Below are 22800 nucleotides of genomic sequence, written 5' to 3'. Positions count from 1 at the left end.
AATGGTTCACATGTTAAGCAGAATATGTAAGAATAAGTAGCAACAGCTAAGAACTGTAGCATTTAATATGCATCAGACATTTTCTCAGGGTGTATATTAACTTCTCAAATCCTCCCACCTATACTATGATGCAGATACTATTATCATTCCCATTTTATGGAAGAAGAAGTGAAGCACAGAGAGATTAAGTATTTTTCTAGAAATCACATAACTAATAAATAGAAGAGTTAAGATTCACCCAGGGCTGTCTGACTTCAGAGTTCCAAGGCTTGTGTACTATTATGCTGTTCTGCCTTTTGACGAGTCAAAGATAGAGGGGAAAAAATGTCTTTGATGTGAGTGGCAAGAGGTTCAATCATGACCATACGGCAAACTGAGTGGAATGATAGGGCCAGGCCAACAGCCACCTTGAAGTGAATCATAGAACTGGTGAGTGGGGCAGAGGGTGAAGAAATGGATACCAAATTTAGACACGGCTGAATAAGCAGCTGTTGAGTAGTATGGCTCTGAGAAATGTAGTTTGAATCAGTCCCAAGTTCGAGCCTTACAAGTAGGACTTGTGTGAGGCCAGACAACTGTGAAAGACTCCAAAGAATTGGGCCATCTTTAACTGAACAGGAGGGAGAAGGTCTGAAATGCATCTGGCTCTCAATTTTATATAAATGTTAAGTGCTTATATATTATAATAAACTGTTACTGAAAGAGGACAGGAAGGAAAGAAGGAGGGAAAAACCCTGGCTTGAAAGTTTCACCAGACTAGAAGAAATACAAGCCTACTTAACATGTGGGCACACTGTAGATGTTCAATAATTATTTGTTGGTGGATTAATTGATTTTTTCCATTTGGGAGGGGCTAGGAATGATAGCTTGCACCCACTGGGGTTGGACAAAGATCACCCTGACCCTTGCTTGAACACCATTCACATGAGCACTTTGGCCAAAAGAGGGGAGCTTTCATGCTAGCAGTAGTGATAGAACAGGCATTTAACATAAATATTTGCTGATTGATTGAACTGGGCATATCATCAACACTGCGGCACAAAACGTTTCGACAAGTGATCTTGTGAGATTTCAGAGGAATAAGCTTGCCAGCACTATGGCAGGCAGACATTTCCTGAGTAGTCACACTGCAACGCCCCCGATGAATTGCCCACCAGTGCCAATTAAATATAGTTGTAGTGAAAGCTTCAGGGTGGTAGAAAATGATCTTTAGGACAGCTCAGGATTCACTGGGGAGCAGCCAGTTCTGCAACGCTATAGTTTCACACATAATTTGAGCAAGAAGTGGAGGAAGATGAAAGACAGCTGATTGATGTCTGCATAGACTAGATTCTTCATCCAGAGCAAGTCTGAGAATGTTTAAATTTTTAGAAACAGTGAGACTCGTGGCTCTTTCAGACATTACACAATATCCTCTGAAAGTTTCTTCGAGTGTGTGACTCGTTAACATATATATTTTAAAGCACTGGCTTTTCAACTGAACAAAAACAAATAAGAACAATAACAAACACAGGGAAGGAATCAAAGTGAAGAATAATGCGATTAACAAAGAGGACGTGCCTGCAGGATCTGGCTCTGTTAATATGGAACATACTCAACTATTGGGAATTCTCTTCACATCCCTAAGGGATCATTGTTCCACAGACTTTAGTATCCTAGAGCATGACTGGCTTTCCCTAACCATGTTCCAGATGTCTCCAAGTGCAAAAACCACAGGACACCTGATAGGACCGGGCTCAGGACAGTTGTTGATAGAGATATCAGAGGGCTATCTCCTTTTTCTCTTAGCTACTCTTATGTTGTATTATTAGGAGGGGGCTTTGAGATAGCAGCTTTTTTTTAGCCTAGTTCCTTATTCCATGTAAATATACTTCTCAATAAGATTTTCTCTCTTTGGACATAAATTGTCCTCTAAATGAATTTAAGCTTGGAGGCCTGAAATTAAGAGTTTGATGCTGCAACACAGCCCCAGTTGAGTGCAGGACTCAATGTAAGGTTCAAAATATAACAATGTAATTAGTCTAGCAATAAAATTTAAAAATACTAGTATGCTACTAATGCATGGGCAGTCAAGCCCCCCAAATACCCTTGCAAAATATCCATGACTAACACCCAGTTAGTCCTATGAAGACAGCATCCATATTTCTTCTTGTAGGTAACAGATGCTTACCTGATTTATGTTTGCTGGAACCACTGGTGGAATTGTTCTTTTCTTCTCCACTGAAATATAATAGTTAAATGTAGCTATTGGGGATCCATAGGCTTTTAAGACAACTCCATCCCTCTTTTCAACCAATACCACCCTGAGACCTTTCCTTATGCTATGGAATCTCCTTTTTACCCCCATCTAGGGCCAAATTTAGCTTGTTCTTATTTAACACATGCCTGATGATTCCATATTCTCTGCATAGAGATGCACTATAAAAGAAAACTATACTTCTTTCCATCCTTCCATCTTTAAAAGCAATAACTTTTAGAAGAAGACTCAGGCAAGGGAGGGAGACCAAAGTCAGGCAGACTCTGACATTTCCATGTCTATCCTGACATCATTCGCTTTAGCTTATTACTCTCAAAATGTTATTGGATTATTTTTCTAATTAAAAATGTGCTTGAGTAAATAATTGTGTCAAGAACTTTTAATTACCATGAAATGACTTTGTAAGACTTTTATTCTCAATTCAAACTATTCATACATACAAATATTAAATGAAAATTTGATAAACGCCTTTGAGCACCTGCTACATTCTAAACTCTGTCCAAGTTCTGCAAAGACAACAGTGAACAGAAAAACTGTCATCAGAGTTTACATTTTTAATAGGTAAATATATTTTTTAAATTATAACTAAGCTTTATAAATGTAATAGAGGGTCAGTACCATGTGCTAAAAGGACAAATAGTAAAATGCACTTAATCCCATTTGCCAGTGAGAGTCCCATGACTGCCTGGAAGATATAATAACTAAGTTGCTCTGTGAAGGATGATTAGGAGTTAGGCCAAAAGGTCAAATGCTAAGGAAGAGAGTTAAAGACAAATGGAATGCCATGTGCAAAGGTCTCAAGACAAGGGAGAGATGGTACATGCAAAGAACCAGAAGGAATGATTTATCTTGAGTCAAAAGTCCAGGGTGGAAAGTGGCGAGATTAAGTAGAATTCAGAGGGCGTGAGACTTCTAAGCCGTATTAAGAATTTGGACTTTATTCTAAGGGTGACAGGAAGCCATTGAAAAGTTACATATGTAGTAGTACTAGATTTGTATTTTAGAAAGATCACTTGAACTTCATTTTGGAGAATGCAAGAATTCCTCGCTATGTGCATAATCATTAGTAGAGCTCATAGTGCCTCAACTTAGGCATGAAGAGACTCAGATACATTTTAAAAATATATGTACTTTTATTTATTTCAGAGAAGAATGAAGATGTATAGATAAATAGAAACATCAATGATGAGAATCATCAATTAGCTTCCTCCTGCATGCCCCCAACTGGGGACTGAGCCTGCAACCAAGCCTGCAACCCTTGCATGTGCCCTGACTGATAATTGAGCCATGACCTCCTAGTTCATAGGTTGATGCCTGACCAGCAAGGTATACTGGCCAGGCTCAGATCCATCTCTCTATATAAAAGGCTAATATGCAAAGTGTCCCCTGGAAGTTCCATTGGGAGATCAGGAGTTCTATCATTTGCTATAATGTGCACTGGCCACCAGGGGGCAGCGCAAAACAAAGGAAGGCCCTGGCCAGCAGCTGGCAACCCAGGAAGGGAGGCCCTGGCCAGCAGCTGGAAAGCCTCAGTCATTCTGATCACTGGCCAGGCCTAGGGACTCTACCCATGCATGCATTTCGTGCACTGGTCCTCTAGTTTTTATATCAATCCCCTGCTCTCCAAAGTTTTGCTAGTCACTACACCAAATAGATTTTGGTAACTTAAGCTCCTTCTCTATCTGAACTTGCTGTCCAGACTGAGGAATCAAATTGATTCAGAAAATAAAGAATATTTGTAAATTTAAACAGGGTAATAATGGAGGATGAACACAATCAAGGTGGCAAAATGGCAGTGATCTGAAGACTTGAGAGATATTTTAGAATTGAGTGTCATTGGTGATAAATTTGTGATATGAAGGGATGTCAAGGGTGATAGAGGCAAAAGAATGAAGGATGGCACAAAATTACCTGTTTTGGGGAAATCCATGCTGTGATAAGAAACAAGGAATGAAAAGTTGTTTTTGGTGAACTAAAGTATGGGAATCATGGAATATAGGAGATTATAAATTCCATTTTGGAGAAACTGAATTTAAGGAATAAGTGGGAGCTTGGAGTGGACCTGTCCATTAAGTAGTTACATGTTTGAGTCTTAACTTCAAATACAGCATTTCTAGCTCTTGGCTTTAAATGGTGTGCTAGAGATTGTCAGTTAACTACTAAAATCCACCCTCCCAGCTCTCCCTCTTCCTCATGCCATAGCATCTCTTAAAAAAATAAATAGAAAAATAAAATAACACCTGTTTGTAACCTTCATTTCCTCACATCTCTGCCATATCTTCATACCGCCACTCCCCTGAATCTGTCCTCACCAGGTTTACCAATGACCCTGTTGACACTAAATACCCTAGACTTTCTTCCTGAATTTCCTAATTTATTTTTCCCTCCCTTCAAACCCTAAACTTAACACAAATGCAGACTCAATCAGCAGACAATCATGCTACAGGTGATGCAGGGAAGCAAACAGCCAAAGGACAGTTGCTGGATCTCTGAGTGACTGCATGGAACAGAGCTGCTGCCACCATGCTGCACCTTGTGCAGGTGGATTTTTAGGTGAGAAAGAGATAAACCTCATTCTTTAGGTCATTCCTTTTCTTTGATAGTAGCTTAGCTTTCACCCTTAAAAAGTGGAGATGACAGTTCTATGGGAGTATATTAGATACACCAGAGAAAAGACTATAGAGTGAGGAACGAAAGAATTATGATAGGACCTTTCAGAACCAATACTGAAAAAGTTAGGCAGATGAAAATCCTGAAAAGAGAGGTGAGAAGTTGTATCCTGAAATATAGGAAGAAATTAAAGGATGTGTCCCTCCATATGAGCTCGAGAAAGAGTCATCTCCACTTTTCAGGAAGGAGAGTGTGGTCACCAGTGTCAAGTGATGCTAATAGGTTTGCAAAGCAAGAATCAAGAGGAAAGACTAGAAGATTTCATGTCAAGGAGGTCATTGGTGACCCTGGTGAGGACAGATTCATGGCAGTGGTATTGTGAAGAGAGGGCAGAGAGATGGGGAAATGGAGGTTAAAAACATGGTATTTTAAATAAATTTTCTGTGGCAGGAGGGAGGGAGAGGAGCCAGAATTATGAATGGAAATGGGATCAGTAATAGCCAACATTTTCTTAGGGGCCAGGAAATGTTCTAGACACTTTACACATAGTTCCCATTTAATCCTAATAACATCCCTATTAAACTAGTTTTACTATGTATATTTTGTAGAAAACCAAGGCACAAAGATGTCAAATCACTTCCCCATCCCTCACTAAGTTTTGGTGTACCCTTAACCAACTTGTGTTTCAGGTGCTGGTCAGGTAGCTTAGGGAGGTTATATTATGCTTGTTGTTTCTCTATTGATAACACTTGGAAGCTTTTCTACTTTAACTATTTTTGCTGAATATAAACTGAATATTAAAGTTAGGCCCAATAAAATGTTTAACTTCAAGGCATAGTAAAAATGGTTGTTTCATAAAAGCCCAGAACCTTTTCTATTTGTCTTAGTCTCTGAGCCCTAAAAGAAGGATGCTTCCAGATGTTGATCATTGATAATAATCACCGTCATCTGTTAGTAACAGCAGGAATTATAGAGTTGATTTGTGGGTCCATTTGAAACTGCTTGCCCTGGATGCCAACATTATTAAGCTTGCTTGTCTGTTTGAAATAAGTAAATACCAAGGGATCTAGAAAAATATCTAGGAAAACATGGAAGAAAGGATTTCTTGGATGTGGTGAGGCCCCATTGCTCTTGCGGATACTATGAATTTATTGTGGCATTTATCGGCACAGTTATGTAATTTCCTCCAAATTATGTTCAGCCACTGAGGTGAATATGCTGAGAAGGGAGGTGGTTGGAGTCCTCCAGGCATGGTCGTCTGACAATAGATGATGGACAAATAAGGAGCAAATAAATTAGAATATTAGAAACAGTTATTGACATGATAGACCATGAGATGTAAGCTGCATGGAAAAGTTGATTAAGATAATGAAGCAGAGTTTGAATGTAAGCTCCATAAAAGCAGGCATCAGTGACTTCTGGGCTAACTCTGGGAAATCCAGTGTCTAGAATAGTATAAAGTACCCATAGAGCTCTTAATACTATTTGTTAAGTGGCTAAACAATCAGACTAAAGACTAAGCTACTGGAAATAATTAAACAACAATCAGAGAATAAGCATTTTGGGTCCAATAATCATAGAGTCTGAACTTATAATTTAAGGACTGGAATAGCTTCAGGTAGAGAGTAAGGTCTCAGACTTACAACTTGGTGGGGGTGTCTTTAGGACACAGCACAGGAAAGTAAAAACCAGTGGAGATGAGGCCAACATGCTGAGAGCTAAGGGTTTATTTGGGTTGAATACACGTTTCCAGGCACTCAGTGATAACCAAACCTGTGGAACGGTGTAGAATTGTAAGCTCAGGTGCCAAGGCAATCAATAGCTAAGAGGGAATAATTAGGTCTGAAAATTACACACTGTGAAGGACAGAGAATGGTATACAAGTCAAAGACAAAAATTCCAGGTTATTTCACTCAATAATAATAATGGTTAATGTGTTCCATTCACCTAGCTAAAGTGGCTGACAATGGATACTTTATAGCTCGATTTACCTGTTTTCATGGTCTAAAATGAAATATTGATTGCCCGTCTGGAAAATTATTTCATTCTGTGCCATATGACATGAATCTTGCTTCTTTTTTTATATATGCCAAAATTGGATCAAAATCTACAAAAGTAAATATCTCCCATTCAATGATCAATCAATCAATTTTTAAAAATTCAAGTCAGTTTGCAAACATAGATATTGTCTAGTCTTTGGTTGAGTTTTATGTTTGTCTAATAATATCTTCACAAATTCTTTTTTATCAGTATTTTTTTCTAAATAAGAATTTTCTATTTTTTTATTTTCTTTGCAATAGCATGCATGATTTGGTGCAGTATATATCAAATATCTTGGGTTGGTCAAGTTTTTATTTTTTTACTATTATAAATTGTTTACTTGCCATTCAAATTTAACAATACAAATATTTAATTTTTAAATGATCGGTTCTTATTTTGATAGCATTATATAAAATGCTAAACACTTGTGTGTTTTGCAACTGAAATGTATATCAGCTTTTCTATAAGGTCTAGAAACAAATAAAGGTCACTGGTTCCTTTGTTTGCATATCTGGAAAAGAAAATAAAAAATTGAGGCAGACATAACAATTTAAATGTATAAGTGACTTAAGTCTTTCATTCAAAAGTGTTTCTTCATGGGAGCCATCTGCAGAGTGCATATTCATTTGAATCTCCCCATTCTTCTCTTTTCATAGAGACAAAGTGCCTGAATCACAAACTAAAGAAAACATTTCTAATGCTTTGGTTAAAGATTGGGTGGAAATGTTCTGGAGTCTGTGCTGTAATGTGTAGAAACATTCTTAGCCAAAAATTAATAATAACAAAAAAAAAAACCTTTTACCTCGATTTTCATTAGCTAGAATTTAGGAACAGAATCTAACCAGTGAGTTGACTATTTCAGGAAGAGTGTTTTATGCTGAACCCTTGATTCCCTTGTCTCTGTGCAGCTGAAAGTCACCAGACACTGTTTGATAGCTTGTTCCACTCTTCTCCTGTACTCTTTTATTTTCACTATTTCAGCTATGCTAGTCAAATGCGTATCCATGGCCCTGTCCTCAAAAGTTGTACAGGGCATGATGGCTTGTTTTACTTGGCAAAGTTCTCCAGAACGTGATTCATTGTCTGCAGGTGATTCATGATTAGGAAATTAATTCTGAACCCTGCCAGTGATTGCGGTTGATTAAAGTCCAGAAGTCCCTGCCGTCTATTCACTAGCACTCTTTGTCAACTGAAATATTTCTATAATAAAAAGAGCCGAAAGTAGATGTGCCTGGTGCATGGAATTTACATGCATGTTTGCATCTTTTGAAAGAGCTACTCAAGCCTACACCATTTTAACACTTGGCATGAAAATCATTCTAAAAGTGTCTGACTGAATGAATCACATTTTACAAATAAATATCTGTCAAATGGTGCAATTACTGCAGATCCAGTCATTAAGCAATAAAATAAAGCAGTAAATAGGATACATCTGCTGCAAAGTGCTATAGAAATGCAAGTTTCCTTCTCAAGTTACTTGTCTTTTAATATTTTAGCCTAATTGGTGGAATGATTCACTAGAAACATCTACCACTCAATCTAATCATGGTACCAAAAAAAAAAAATAAATAAATAAATAAGGAAAAAAAGATTTCTTGAACCAGTCAATAGGACAAGAAAAAAACACCCACTTACAAGAGAAAGGAAAGGGGGAAAAATCAGAGATTGAGCACTAAGCATTCCTTTTATGTTCCACTATGAGGAATGAGGTGTGATGAAGGACTATGCATCTTCTGCAAACCAACATCTCAAGGTGTATCTAGTTTCCTTCCATAGTAAAACACTGAATTGTAGAGTTGTATACATGCAAATAAAAATAAATTTAATGAGATGTTTTATCTTTGTAAACCCAATTAAAATTCTTTATTTTGACTGTGTGTTTCTCTTAAATAAGGAAAGCAAATAAATAAACTAGGATGGTATTAGTTTCATAATTCTTGACCCCTTTACCAGTGGCAGGGGTCCTCAAACTTTTTAAAGTGGGGGCCAGATCACGGTCCCTCAGAGAGTTGGAGGGCCGGACTATATGAACTACTAATTCCTACTGTAACACCTCGGCTGCGCTCACTGCCCAAAAAACCTGGCGGGCCGGATCAGACTCCTCTGCGGGCCGCATGTGGCCCGCGGGCCGTAGTTTGAAGACCCCTGGATAAAGGATGATAGAAAATATATCTATTGGATCCTCCCCCCTCCCCCAGTTCTTGACACAGGATTCTTAAAATCCTTATAAATTCCTAAGTGATAAGAGCACTATTTTGTTCAAAAGAGGCAACTTTGGATGGATTCCTGTGTGGAAGCTGATCGGCAGAAAGACCAAACCATAATTAGAAACTTGGAATTTTTTAATTCTACCCCCTATTTCTCTAGAGGAAAGAGGGTTTGAAAATGGAATTAATAATTGATATGCCTATGTGATGAAACCTACATAAAAATCTCAAAAGTACAGAGCTTAGAGAGCTTCCAAGTTTGTGCACACCACCAAGTAACAGGAGGTTGATGCACCCTAACTCCATGGGGAACGGTTCTTGGGCTCAAGACACTCCCAGACCTCATCCTATGTATCTTTTCATATGGCTATTCATCTGTATCCTTTAATAAACTGGGAAATGTTAAATGTTTTACTGACTTCTATGATCTTTATCAAATTAAACAAACCTGAGGAGGGGTTTATGAGAACCTCAGAGGTGTAGCTGATCTAGTAGATACTCAGGTGACAACCTGGACATGTGATTGACATCTGAAGTGTGGTGGGCATAATCTTGAAGGACTGAGCTTTCACCCTATGGGGTCTGATGTTATTTCTGGGTAAATAGTATCAGAATGAGTTAAATTGTAGCACACCCAGCTGGTGTCTCAGAGAATTGCTTGGTGGGAGGAAAACCTCACCCATTTGCTGACCAGAGTTTTGGAAGGGAAGTGTTTTGTGCACAAGAAAAGAAGACATACAGGAAGAAAGACTGTTTCCCTCCCCCCTAATATGAAAAGTTCATATTCAAAGGCAGCCCAGGAACACATTAGGTACTTAGGACCAATTGACATATAGGCATCATAAAATACTAATCTTTTCTCCAGTTGTCTTGCCTTCTTTATAAATAATTATTTTTTAAAAGACACAAGAAATAGGAAACCTGCGAAAATTCAGTTTGGTAAAATATTTTATATAACTTTTGGTTTTAATTTGATTATGAAAAGTACATTTTTGTTGCTTAAGTTTAGAAAAAAAATACACAGGAAAATAAATAAATTACATACAATCTTACCACCCAAGTAATTAAGATTGTACTTAGGTTTCTTGAAGTTTTTCTATTTTTTTCATTGTGTATTCTTAAGCCTAGACCTAAAGAGACTTCCTCTGCTTCTATTCTCTCTCATGTACCTCTAACTCTACCATAGAAAAACAGGCTTAGGCTAGGATGCTGTTTTAAGGCAGATGAGAAAACTGTAGCAAAGCTGTTCTAGCCAATCCACAGACCTACTGTGATGCACACATGCATGAGTGATAATAAGTGATTGTTTGGGGGAGGGTGATTTGTTATGCAGCAATAGCTAACAAATACAAAGTGCATATGTGTGTTGGTGACTAAGTGTACATATATATACATACACATACATATACATATTTTAAAAATTATAAGCACAATGTACTTTAATCTGTTGGTTTTTTCCCAACAGATTATGATCATACTCATCTCAAGAACAAATAAATAATTATTTCCATTTTTGTCTTACTGATAGAATGTGAGGTCCACGAAAGCAGATACCACTGTAAATCAGAGCCTGGTCAGAATCTGGCCCACAGTAAGAACTGAATAGGTATGTACAGATTAAATTAACATTGTTTATAATGCAATTTTAATTATCTCATTTTATTCAATTGTGTATATGCACATTATACTATTTCTAGTAAGTCACCTATTTTAATTTTTTGTTGAAATTCTTCTATAGACTTAGAGTTAAATCTCTGTGCATATTTGTAATTATTTCCTTAAGAAATAGGATTTGGGGACCAAAGTATATAGGAATGACTGCTACTTAAATAAATTATTTTAATTAGCACCTTAGCAATCTCAATTTGGCAAAATATTTTTTTCTTTCTTTTTATTCTAGCTCATGTAACTCATGTTGTGGCCTTTCTATATTAAGGCAAGAAAGAAGTGGCCACAGATTGTGATAACTGCAAGGGAAGTTTGAAAGTAGGCATTTCCCCCCTTAAAACACACACACACACACACACACACACACACACACACACACACACACCTATAACCACTTCTTTTTCTAGCATTTTCTCTTTTCTGTTTTTTAACCTTCCTTTCATGTCCAGTTAATAAAGGTCTATTGTGGTTCTCCTATGTGAATCTCTTTTATAATTGCAGTGCCCACCCCCCTCCCTTTCATACTCAAGCCAATACATGGAGTAGCAGAATGCAAACTATTAAACACAGGTTGAAAATTCCAATGGTAGGACTTATGAAAGCCTGGAGAGTGGCAATCTTACCTGCACTGGGACACTCTTCCATTGTCTGGCTTGAGGGGACCTTCTTGTCTTTGAGTTTGGTCATGTTTTAAAGCAAAGACCAAGAAGTTGACTAGCAGACAGAGACCTATTACCAACTATAAGAGAAGGTAGGCATGTTCTTGAAGAGGGACCTACACCCACACAATTACACTGAGAATAACCTATTGAGTCTGAACCTCTTCCTTCCTTCTCTTAGGGATCATTCTACAATGCAGACTCCACAGTGAACACACACTTATTTTCTCATTTTCTGTATTGTGCCTTTTCAAAGCATAAAAGACTTGTCAATCCATGGTAATGTTATTCCCACATTCTGCTAAGCACTATATTTATTATCAAACACAAATGATGGTAGGCTGACAGATTTTTTTTTTAACAGACACTAGATTTTAACTATCCCTAGTCTACTCTAATTGATGTGTATTTCTATAGTTTAAAATACTCTTATTGCTTGTTTTCTAACTAAATGTGACTAATTCCTATTTAAATGCTGATTTTATGTTCAGTTCAGGGCTGCAGCTAAGGAAATATAACCAGAAGAGTTTCATTTTACCTTGAAATATGTATATGCTTTGCAAGGATGAGGAAAAAAAAAAAAAAGAGGGGGTGGATTTCTTTTAATTTAAATTAACTTAATTTTGGCCCACTCCTGATATCAGAATGGTCTTGGACTGACTTGAGTATAACACTTTTTAACAGGGCTGAAACATTTTCTCCAGGATCAGAATTTAATTCTGTATTTAGAATAAAAGCTGAAAGGGTTTCCAACTATGCCCCACCCCTAACACACACCCACAAAGAAGGCCGTGGCTTGTCACTCTTGCATCAAGTTGTGCTTGTAAGCAGCCTAATTCAGACCAACATTACAGTTGGAAGTACCATATTTCAGTAAAGATTTTCCCATTTATCCACAAACTTCAATTTAATAAAAAACGTCACTGGATTTTAAAACAAATTAGAAGAGGAAAATGAAAAATAATACTCTTGATTTAAGTTGGAAAAATTGGAGACATGATTCAGAGCCTGCCATCAACCACCCCACCCCCACCAAAAAAAAAAAAAAGAAAAGAAACGAATAAAAGACCAGATTTATACATATATTTAATATGTTATGAATAATTGGGCAATTATTCAGATATTTTGGCCTAAAATATTCAGACATACTACGTAAAAATGTTTTGGTACTTTTGGGTCTGAATTATTGATGTAATTGGACCAATTCACTATTTCACTTTGCCTCTGTAAGTACAGCAGTACCTTAATTATAGTCTAATTTACAGGGTTTCTTTTCCTCCACAAGCACTTTACAAATACTGGACTGCAAATCAGGGGACCTGAGCTTGCTTCTCTTTCACTGTTATAAGCCACGTGACCTTGAACAAGCCACTTTCTCTCCTGGGTCTGTTTCTTCAAGACTATAATGTGTGCCCTACGTACCTCATTAAATTGAGTCAAAAGCTAAATTACACAATAGAAACAGATACCATTTATTGGTCACATATGAATGTATTTAATTTTCACAATCATAATTGTGTAGAAGAATTGACATTTACAGAAATTAAGAACATTGCCGAAGTCACACAAACTTCAACTGCACAGAGCCCAGACTCAACCCCCAGACCTGGATTCTAAGGTACATGTTATATGGCCTCTCTTATGAGACAAACTCCTGCACATATATAAAGGATTGTTTTTCATATGATTCCAGTTAAGTGCAGTGAACGAGGCAACCCACAATGACTTGAAAAAGATCTCCATTCTGGTGGGTATTTAAAATGTATGGATTTTGCACCTTTTTTTTTTTTCAGTAATGATTCTAGGACACTTGAACAAATGGCTCTTAGCAGTGTCGCTGTTGGGGCTGTAGCCATATGGTCTTGAAGGACATGTGAAACCTGTTAGGTTTGGCACCATCATCAATAATAACTTTGCCGTTTCCCTCAGCTTGAGAATCAATCCCTGGGGTTGGATTTGCTAACACCAGCATGAGGTCCCTTATCTAATCAGAGCTAGTCCTAGCAATATTTCAGTGCATTTGACAAGGAATGATGTAATGGTCTTGGTTGAAAATGAGATATGCCTTTGACATTTGAATATCACACAGTAATATGATTGTCAACTGAATTGCCAATAATAGGTTTAGTGAAAGCACAGTTTAAAATAGGGTAATGGTTTTTCTCTAGAGCTTTTTACCCTGGTCACCGTGTTACTTGCCCATGCACATGTATATATGTGTTGACACACTTATATACTCACTTATCTATGAAATAATAATGATATGCCTGTGAAAACAACCAAGTTGTGTCTGTTTTAAGTACGGAGAAGTCGCTATTTTTCCACAGTCAAGATTTTCCCACAAACTGATGAAAAAACATAAGAAATCTTCTGTTTGGTTTCCAGCAGTGAGAATTTCCCCATATGTTCACCATCACTTTACCCTTTAAATATTTTGAAAGTAAGAAAAGAGTACATTCCATTCTCTGCAAATTTCCACCAAACATTCTTATCACAGATAATGATTTGGGGTTAATGAACCATAACCCAACATAAAAAAAATGTATGCAGAATAGGTTAACTCCCACTTAAATATCTTTAAAAGAAAAAAAAAACTATTTGCTCTAATAAAAGGAACATTTGACCTTCCTAGATATAATAGATAAGATGTAATATATGGCACAACTTCATGCAATATAGAAATGCTACATATCAGTTAATTTTACATTAAACTATTGCTATAAGAACTGCAAACGGAGGTCAATCTTTGACAGATCTAAAAATACAACCATGTGGATCAAATTTTCCAGTCACAGCTTCATCTCTGTAGATTTTCTTTCATTTGTAAAAATCTTGCTGTTTCTGCAGAGGAACTGATTAGACTGTCCACTTTAGTGCTGAGCAATGTATTTCTGAAAATGAGCTTCAGCCTACAACAATGCAGTCTATTTGCTGTGTGTGTTTTTTAATCTGTCCAAGACCGGCGTTTAGGCCTTCCATTTCACATTTGACAATTTGCCTTCGGCATAAACTCTGTCTCAGTGGCAGCTCCTTGAATTTTCACATAAAAAGTATTCCAGTTGAGAACTGTCTCTATATAGCCATGCCACTTGAACATGCATTTTTGAGCCTCTTCTAATCATTATAATACATTTTCATGTGTTGCTCTCACTGAGTTTTGGCTTCTGCCTCAGTGAAAGAGAATAATATTCCTCACTTTCACCTTAACTCATAAACTAGTGTTTTAGAACAATTAAGCTGGAAGATGAAACAGTTTTTAGAATATTTTACCAAAAAAAATTTTAGGGAAATTTGTGTAATCAAGGACTCAGTTTTTCCATAGAACCCTAATCACACCCAAAATGGCTTTGTTTATCTAGGCCAGTGGTCGGCAAACTCATTAGTCAACAGAGCCAAATATCAACAGTACAACAATTGAAATTTCTTTAGAGAGCCAAATTTTTTAAACTTAAATTTCTAATGCCACTTCTTCAAAATATACTTGCCCAGGCTGTGGTATTTTGTGGAAGAGCCACACTCAAGGGGCCAAAGAGTCACATGTGGCTTGCGAGCCGCAGTTTGTTGACCACAGATCTAGGCCATTAGTTTAGCAATTTAATGTTCTATTAATGTTAAGAAGCTACTGAGAAAAGGCTTTTTCTAATATATTACCACATATATATGTATATCTATCTATATCTACATCTATCTATCTATCTATCTATCTATTTATCGTCAATATGATCATTAAATAATGAACTGTCCTAAATAGGTATATTTTCTGTACAATTAAAGCTTATTCCATCAAGTGCCCAAACATTTTATGTTTAAGGTTTGTTTATGTTTCAGTAGATTTTTTTCCTAAAAAAATCCTAATTCAACTGGAGGCTAGATGTAATAGATATTCAATATAAATTGTATTATCTCCTTGGCTTATAATTTCCTAGGTTGGTCCTTCAGGGGTCATTTTGATTCTGTGTGAACTCTGTCCCACGGAAACAGCTGATTGTCTCATTGTTAGACACCTGACCTAAACTAAGTAGATAGAGTTCTTATTTATGATTTTCAAATAGGACTAAGAAAAGGTGCAGTCCTCTGAAATTTAGAATGATCAAAGCCACAAGAGATAATGCCATTTACTCCTAACACGGAGAAAGCCCGTCTGCAGTAGAAGATGAAATGAGAGAGACCAAGAAGAATAGAAAGACACAGATAGAAAGAGGGAATCCTGGGGAAGATCAATTACTTTGTTCTTGTGAGGCTTAACCAGACTTCTTTCCTTCCTGTGGTTAGAAAAGAACCTTCTGATAAGTTTTCTTTATTGTCTAGACTGGCTCTATGTGAATTTCTGTCACTTGAAATTGAATGATACCGATGACTTTACCACATATCCATATAGTACACAGCTGATTCAGGCACACTTCTGAACTCCATTGCAAAATACATTAGATGATTTTTATTTAAACCTCAGTCAATGCAATTTTTTGGAATCAATGAAACAATTCATGAAATTTTTTTTCTTAAAAATGGCAATGGCACTGATTTTCTTACACATAGTTTACTCAACATACCCTTGTATTTTCTTGATGATGTGGAGCTTGTAAACTAAATTGAATTTCAGTTGTTTTACTCTAATAATTCAGTGACATATTAAAGAGCTTTTTGAAATAGAGGAGGCTGTTTGTACCCACACTAAATGGCCCCAGGCAGCCATGCTTTTAATATATTGGATCTGATTTGCTGTTGGCTCTCATCTCCTGTTGCTAGAAAGAGATGGTTTGAGAAGCAACGTGGCCTTTTCAAGTAGAGAGATCTGACTTGGACAGATTGTGGACTCCTACTAACTCATTTGCTGTTTTATCTTGGGTGGATTATTTCAATACTTAAACTTATCCCTCCTCTTACAAAATTAACTTCATAGTAAACTTTTTCTACAGAATAAATTAAATAGCATATGCAAAACACATATTAAGGATTCAATAAATGTTAGGTCATTTCTGGAAACCACTTCTCCCTACTTCTAATTTACTATTACTAGATTACTCTGAGCTGGGAAGACAAATATAAAGATGGGAAGCCCAGCCAGCTGTGGCTCAGCAGTTGAGCATCCACCTATGAACCAGAAGGTCACGGTTCATTTCTCGGTCAGGGCACATGCCAAGTTGTGGACATCATCCCCAGTAGGGAGCATGCAGGAGGTAGCTGATCAATGCTTCTCTCTCATCATTGATGTGTCTATCTTTCTCTCCCTCTCCCTTCCTTTCTGAAATCAATAAAAATTATAAAAAGAAATAAAGGTGTGAAATCTGAAGATTTGATGGTGATTAAAGGGGACTCGGTTTTAAAAATCACTTTAGAGGTCATTTATTTAAAATGTACTTAACTAAGAACTACTAAACCATATTGAGTAGTCTCTGCAAAGGTTTTCCTACCCCATTTCAAATGATGCCTATTTGTCATTCCATTCTTAGACAGCTATGATTATTAGAAAGTTCTACCCACATAGAGCTCATTGCACACTGGAATTGATTCCACCTATCATTGCTATGTAAATGGAAGTATGTGTGTTTCTATATTATGACTATTCAGATATTTGAAGGATACAGTCTTATACTCAAACCTTTCAGCTAGGTTAAAAATTCTACTCATTTTACTTCATCTTCTCAAAGCATTCATTTATCATTTTTGAACTAACGTGCAGAAGACATATTAGTGAGTTTTCTGAGTCATTTGGAATAAAATAAGATTCATCTCAGAGCAGCCCCAGATCTTATTTCTGATAACTAAGCAGATAGTTTTCAAACAGAAGATGTTAGTATTCTGAATTAGCTTATAATTAGTGAACCTAAGCTACAGCCTGATGTCTTTCCTATAAATCGGTCAGGAAATTTTTCCCCCCGCTAATAATCAAAGGTCAATCTAGTCTTTTTTTATTTTCCTATAAAATGTACCAATTATAAAATCCTTTATCTTGCCAAGTATTGAAACTAGATATTTGTATTTTTGTGTGATTTTTCAAGATTACCACATGATTCTGTCATTTCAGCTTTAAGTGCCTTTAGTACCTTGAGCTGAACTTATTTAGGACATGTAGAATACTAGGTGTTCTTATAATCATGATTGTCATTTTGATCTAACTCTAATCAGTTCAAATCTTGTTCTCTATATTTCAGTCTGGAAAACTTTCTACCTTCAGAGAATTGCTTTCTCTGTGTCATTTACAAAAATTGTTCTGAGTAGAGATCCAATATTTTCTTGATTGCTTTTCTCTCAATATCACTGAAAACTGAAAAACTATTTGATTGTGTGTGTGTGTGTGTGTGTGTGTGTGTTAAAGGTAAAGTCATTTAGGACTTTAATACAAATAGCCAGTTTGAGAGTTTAAGCCAACTACAAAAGTTTAGAGGAGCAGTCCCTGTAAGAGATCACCCAGATGAATGATTTTGCTAGGAGAGTCTCAGAATTCATGGAAAGTGATTATACTGATGGTTATGGTTTATTATAAAGAAAGGATACAGAGTAAAATTGAACAAAGGAAGATTAGCATAGGGAAGAGTCCAGGAAAAGAACCTAACATGGAGATTTTTATTACCTTCTTCCTGTGGAGTCCAGATGTGTTACTTTTGTGGCACTGATGTTTGGCAATACACATGCAGTATTACCAAGCAAGGAATCTCACTAGGCACCAGATATGCCAGTGTCGTGATGTTAAATTTCAAATTTTACAGAACTGTGAGAAATAAATGTTTATTCTTTAACCCATCCAGTCTTTGGTATTCTGTTATAGAGGCTCAAACTAAGGCATTTATTATTTTTTTGCCATACAATCCTATATAAGAAAGAGCTAATATGCAAATGGTCATCACCCCCTCATGCTGTCATGCTGCACTCAACCACTGGGGATGAGAGGACTGGGGACCAGCCAGGCTGCAGCCCAGGAGAGGGACCTGTCCTGCAGTCCCCTACAACTGGGCAAAGCTGGCCCAGGTCTTGGGTGCCTGCGACCGGCTGGAGGAGGGAATCCTGGGTCCCAGGTGCAGGGTGAGGCAGAGGCTGTTAGGGGTGATCAGGCCATCAGGGGAGCAGTTGGGGGTGATCAGGCCAGTAGGAGAGCAGTTAGGGGGAACCAGGCAGGCAGGCAGAGGTGGTTAGAGGTGATCAGGCTGGCAGGCTGGCAGAGGGGTTAGGAAAGAGTTAGGCAGGCATGCGGTTAGGAGCCAGATGTCCTGGATTGGAAGAGGCAGACAGACATCCTCCAAGGGGTCTGAGATTGGAGAGGGTGCAGACCCGGCTGAGGGACCTCGCCCCCACCCTGCACACATTTTTGTGCACTGAGCCTATAGTATGACATGTAAATACAATATATATATTTTTTCCTTTTAACATTCTTTAATGCCAGCAACAACAAAAACCAAGCATATCAGGAAGTCTCTACAACTACTCCCAAACAAAACAAACCTATTAAAACAACAACAACAACGTGTCAATCATCTCAAAGTGACCTTACTGGGATAATGGCTCCACCTGAGCACCCTAGGGGAGAGCTCCCCTCCCTTGGCGAGACCCTGACTCTCAGGATGGCCGGCTCAGGGACTCGCATCCCGCAGGTCGACCTTCACGGCGGACCCGTCCCGGCTCAGCCTCACCGTGTCGGCGATGAGCGCTCTCATGGTGTCCACGCTGTCCCATAGGCGGTTCACCTTGGAGTAAGCCAGCAGCTTTTCCAGCGGGGCATAGAGCTTGTTCCCAAAGCGGAACGGTTCGGGAGACTACTCAGTTTTGCGTTTTTCAAGTTCTGTGAAGACTGGCCCCGAGAAGGGGACGAGCCCGGGGTCGCTGGCGCGGTGGCCGTCTCCGTCCCTTCGCCGCAGGATCCGCAGGCTGGACACGCACCTCTGCCGCATGCTCTGGACCTGGCGGGACACCTCGTTGGCTACTGCAAGTTTGCGGATTTCCTTTTTTGCTGTAGGCTCGGATAGGAGACGGAATAAACAATCTTACAAGCGTGCTGACCACACTGCTCTGCCACGCACGGTTCCGCGGCCGGCGCTCCCGTTTTCCTGAAGACCGCTATCTGGGTGCAGTAGTAGCCGACGTTCCCAGCGCCTTCCGGAGGCTCCCCCAGGCCGGTGAACTCCGCGGAGTAACGGTAGAAATCCGCCACCCCCGAGGCCCAGGTCTGAAACTGCTTCCTGTTCCACTCCAACTTGGGATCAGAATCTCTCAAGGCCACTGCGGGGAACAGGGGGGTTGAAGTCCGAGTTGGGCGTGCTGATGACGACCATGGCCGGAGACAGGTACCCAAACACGACTTCGGGAAACCTGGCCAGGTCCTCAGAATCCAAGTGTTTTATTTTATTTATTTATTTTTTTTAGCCTGTAAGATGTACTTTACTGATTCTGGCTTTAAAAGTTTTTTTGTTTGTTTGTTTGTTTTTACATATTTTATTGATTTTTCTCCCTCCCTCCCTCCCACACATCCCCTCCCTCCCCAGAGCTTTATGTCCATTAGTTGTACTTATATGCATGTATACAAGTCCTTCAGTTGATCTATTATCTCCCCCAGATCCTCCTCCCCGCTGAAATTTGACAATCTGCTTGTTGCTTTACTGTCTCTGTATCTATCTTTTGGTTCATCAGTTTATAATGATCTTTATTATCCACAAATGAGTGAGGTCATGTGGTGTTTCTCTTTCATTGATTGGCTTATTTCACTCAGCATGATGTTCTCCAATTCCATCCAGGTTGCTGCAAATGATGAGAATTCCTTCTTTTTTATGGCAGCATAGTATTCCATTGTGTAGATGTACCATAATTTTTGGATCCAATCATCTGCTGACGGGCACCTAGGCTGTTTCCAAATTCTGGCTATTGTAGATTGTGCTGCTATGAACATAGGGGTGCATATATCCTTTCTGATTGGTGTTTCTAGTTTCTTGGGATATATTCCTAGGAGTGTTTTATTAACTCGATACGCGTGACTAAGTCGAATCCAAGCAAACGAGAATCCCTCTCCACAGCAGAGCAGTGTGGTACAGTATAATCGACAAATTCAGATCCCTGGGGGCTTAGTTACTCCCCCCCCCCCCCCCCCCCCCAGAACGGAGACAACCTACACCTCTGCGATCCTATTTTGACTTTATTGATATCTACTCCAACAATCAGCTCCAAGCAACTGTGCAATTTAATCATCTGCATGAGGGAAGCATTGCCACACCCAAAGTCCGCCACCTTCTTGGGTTTGTGCTGATTCTCTAGGTCGTTGACGAAGCTGTAACGCTCTCTACAGCGGAGGGGAAAAATTAATCACCTTCTTGACGGGAAGATCAAAATGACCACCCAGCACACCGTCGCCCTCTTTGTTGTTGTTCTGTGCCATTTTGTCTCTCCAAATTTCCTTGAAACAAAAATGTAGATGTATCCTTCTAGGAATCAGCAACAACTGGGCTGCGACTGAGACGCGCAGAGCCGCCCGCTAGCAGGGAGCGCAGCGCCACCAGCTTTTCCCCCGCTGGCTCCCCATATAAATCTTTTTGAAGTAAATTAACTAATGTATGCATAAAGTTCCCTGTTTTTAATAAGTTCTTACTAATTTTTTATGTGTCCTCATAATTTTTCATGTGTCCTTAGAAACTCTGAGCTCACTTTACATAAAGCCAGGTTTCTGTCTTACCTTCTGAAAGCAGAATCCAGGGCAGAGTCGAGAATGAAAAAATTTGCTACAGATGATGAGCAGCCATCGTCCTAAGATTGGACCACACACACACCCAAGTTCACCACATTGTATGTCTGCTATCTATTCACTTTGTGGAGAACATCTCTTCTTGATAGAAATGAGTTGGTGACCCCTTCATATGACAAGGGATTCTAACCTATTGTATTTTAAGGTTTCAGAGATAGCCTTGCTAGGGTAATAACTAATAATAATCCACTTAGAATAAAAAAGTGTATAAAGAAAATGCATTTAAAACAGGATAAAATTATCCTTAATAATAAACTCTTGACATATTGAGAGCATCTACTCAATATATAAATGGAAACTTTTATTGAGAAACATACAGTTAGGTTTGATTATGTATAGACATATGTCATGTTCTTTTTTGCAAATATTATGAAGATGTCAGATCCTCCTCAAATGTATAAATTTAAAGCAATTCCAACGAAATGGATTCTAAACCCCCCATAGAAGAATAAATAAGTGAAATAAGAAAAAATTATCAAAGAATGAACAAAGAAGAGAGATTTCAAAATTAGATATCATGTTATCAAATCTAAAATAATGACTGTCATGGTACTAGTGTAAGAACAAATGAATGAATGGAAGGGAATAGGAAACTGAGAAAGTGACTCAAGACACATTCATCACTTTACTTAATCCAACTGTTGCTGGTCAGAGAATATTATATGATGCAAACTTGAAACTTATGCCTTATTTGAATGAACATGATGTATTGGTTTGCATTTTGCAAGTCAAGTAAGGAGAATGAATTAATAACCTGGGATGACCAGAGAGAACATTTACTAATATGAAAAAGAACTTATTTTAGTTAGTGGGAAAGAATGGTTTAACCGGTGGGAAGTGGGATAGCATAATTTGTTGATTAATAGAAAAATATAAAGCTTTATGTCTACCTCACAATATTTATTAAAAAGCTGCAGATGGGTTAAACTCTTAAAAAGGAAAGTTTTTACTGTCGTAAAATAAGTAAGAAAGTATAGTTAAAAATGTACATGAAAATGAAATACTGCTTTATAAAATACTATAAACTAGAGGTCCGGTGCACAAAATTCATGCAATGGTAGGGTCCCTCGGCCTGGCTGGCAATCAGGGCCAATTGGGGCCTTCAAGCTGCCGGCTGGGGCCTTCCTTACAGCTGTCAGTCAGGGCCTAGCTCCCTGGCTACCAGTGCTGGCCAGGGCTTTTCTTCATTCTGTGCCATCCCTGGTTGTCAGTGCATGACATAGCAAACAATGGAACTCCCGGTCTCCTGATCAAACTCTTGCAGGACACTGCATATTAACCTTTTATATACTAGTGCAAGCAGTCCTTGGGTTATGTTGGACTCGATGTATGTCATTTTTTGGTTATGTCACCATCTCCCATTTATTTATATTAAAAAAGTGTCGTCTTTTCGACATATGTACCTATGTGCTTTATGTTTTTTATTATTTATTTACCACAAGTAAAAGTCAGGAATTGTTATCTTTCTTTTAATTTTTTTTTTTTTTTTACTGTTTCACTTCATTATTGCTGTGTATGTGCTTCATGTGAGTGACATAAGTGCTTATTTAGGTGGGTTCCAGCTTACGGCAAAAATTGCATTCCATCGTGCCATGGGAATGGATCTCTGATGTAACCTGAGGACCTACTGTATATAGA

The 22800-nt window shown here is 38.2% G+C and overlaps 1 pseudogene; it reads right to left on the bottom strand.

Moving 5' to 3' along the window:
• Positions 1 to 18804: 18804 nt before the first annotated feature.
• Positions 18805 to 20908, bottom strand: LOC118723700 (annotated as a pseudogene).
• Positions 20909 to 22800: the final 1892 nt, after the last annotated feature.

This window comes from Pipistrellus kuhlii, unplaced genomic scaffold, assembly GCF_014108245.1.
Source record: "Pipistrellus kuhlii isolate mPipKuh1 unplaced genomic scaffold, mPipKuh1.p scaffold_m20_p_2, whole genome shotgun sequence".
Taxonomy (NCBI): domain Eukaryota; kingdom Metazoa; phylum Chordata; class Mammalia; order Chiroptera; family Vespertilionidae; genus Pipistrellus; species Pipistrellus kuhlii.
Note: the sequence above shows the minus strand (reverse complement) of the source record. Positions and strands in the feature narration are given on the sequence as shown.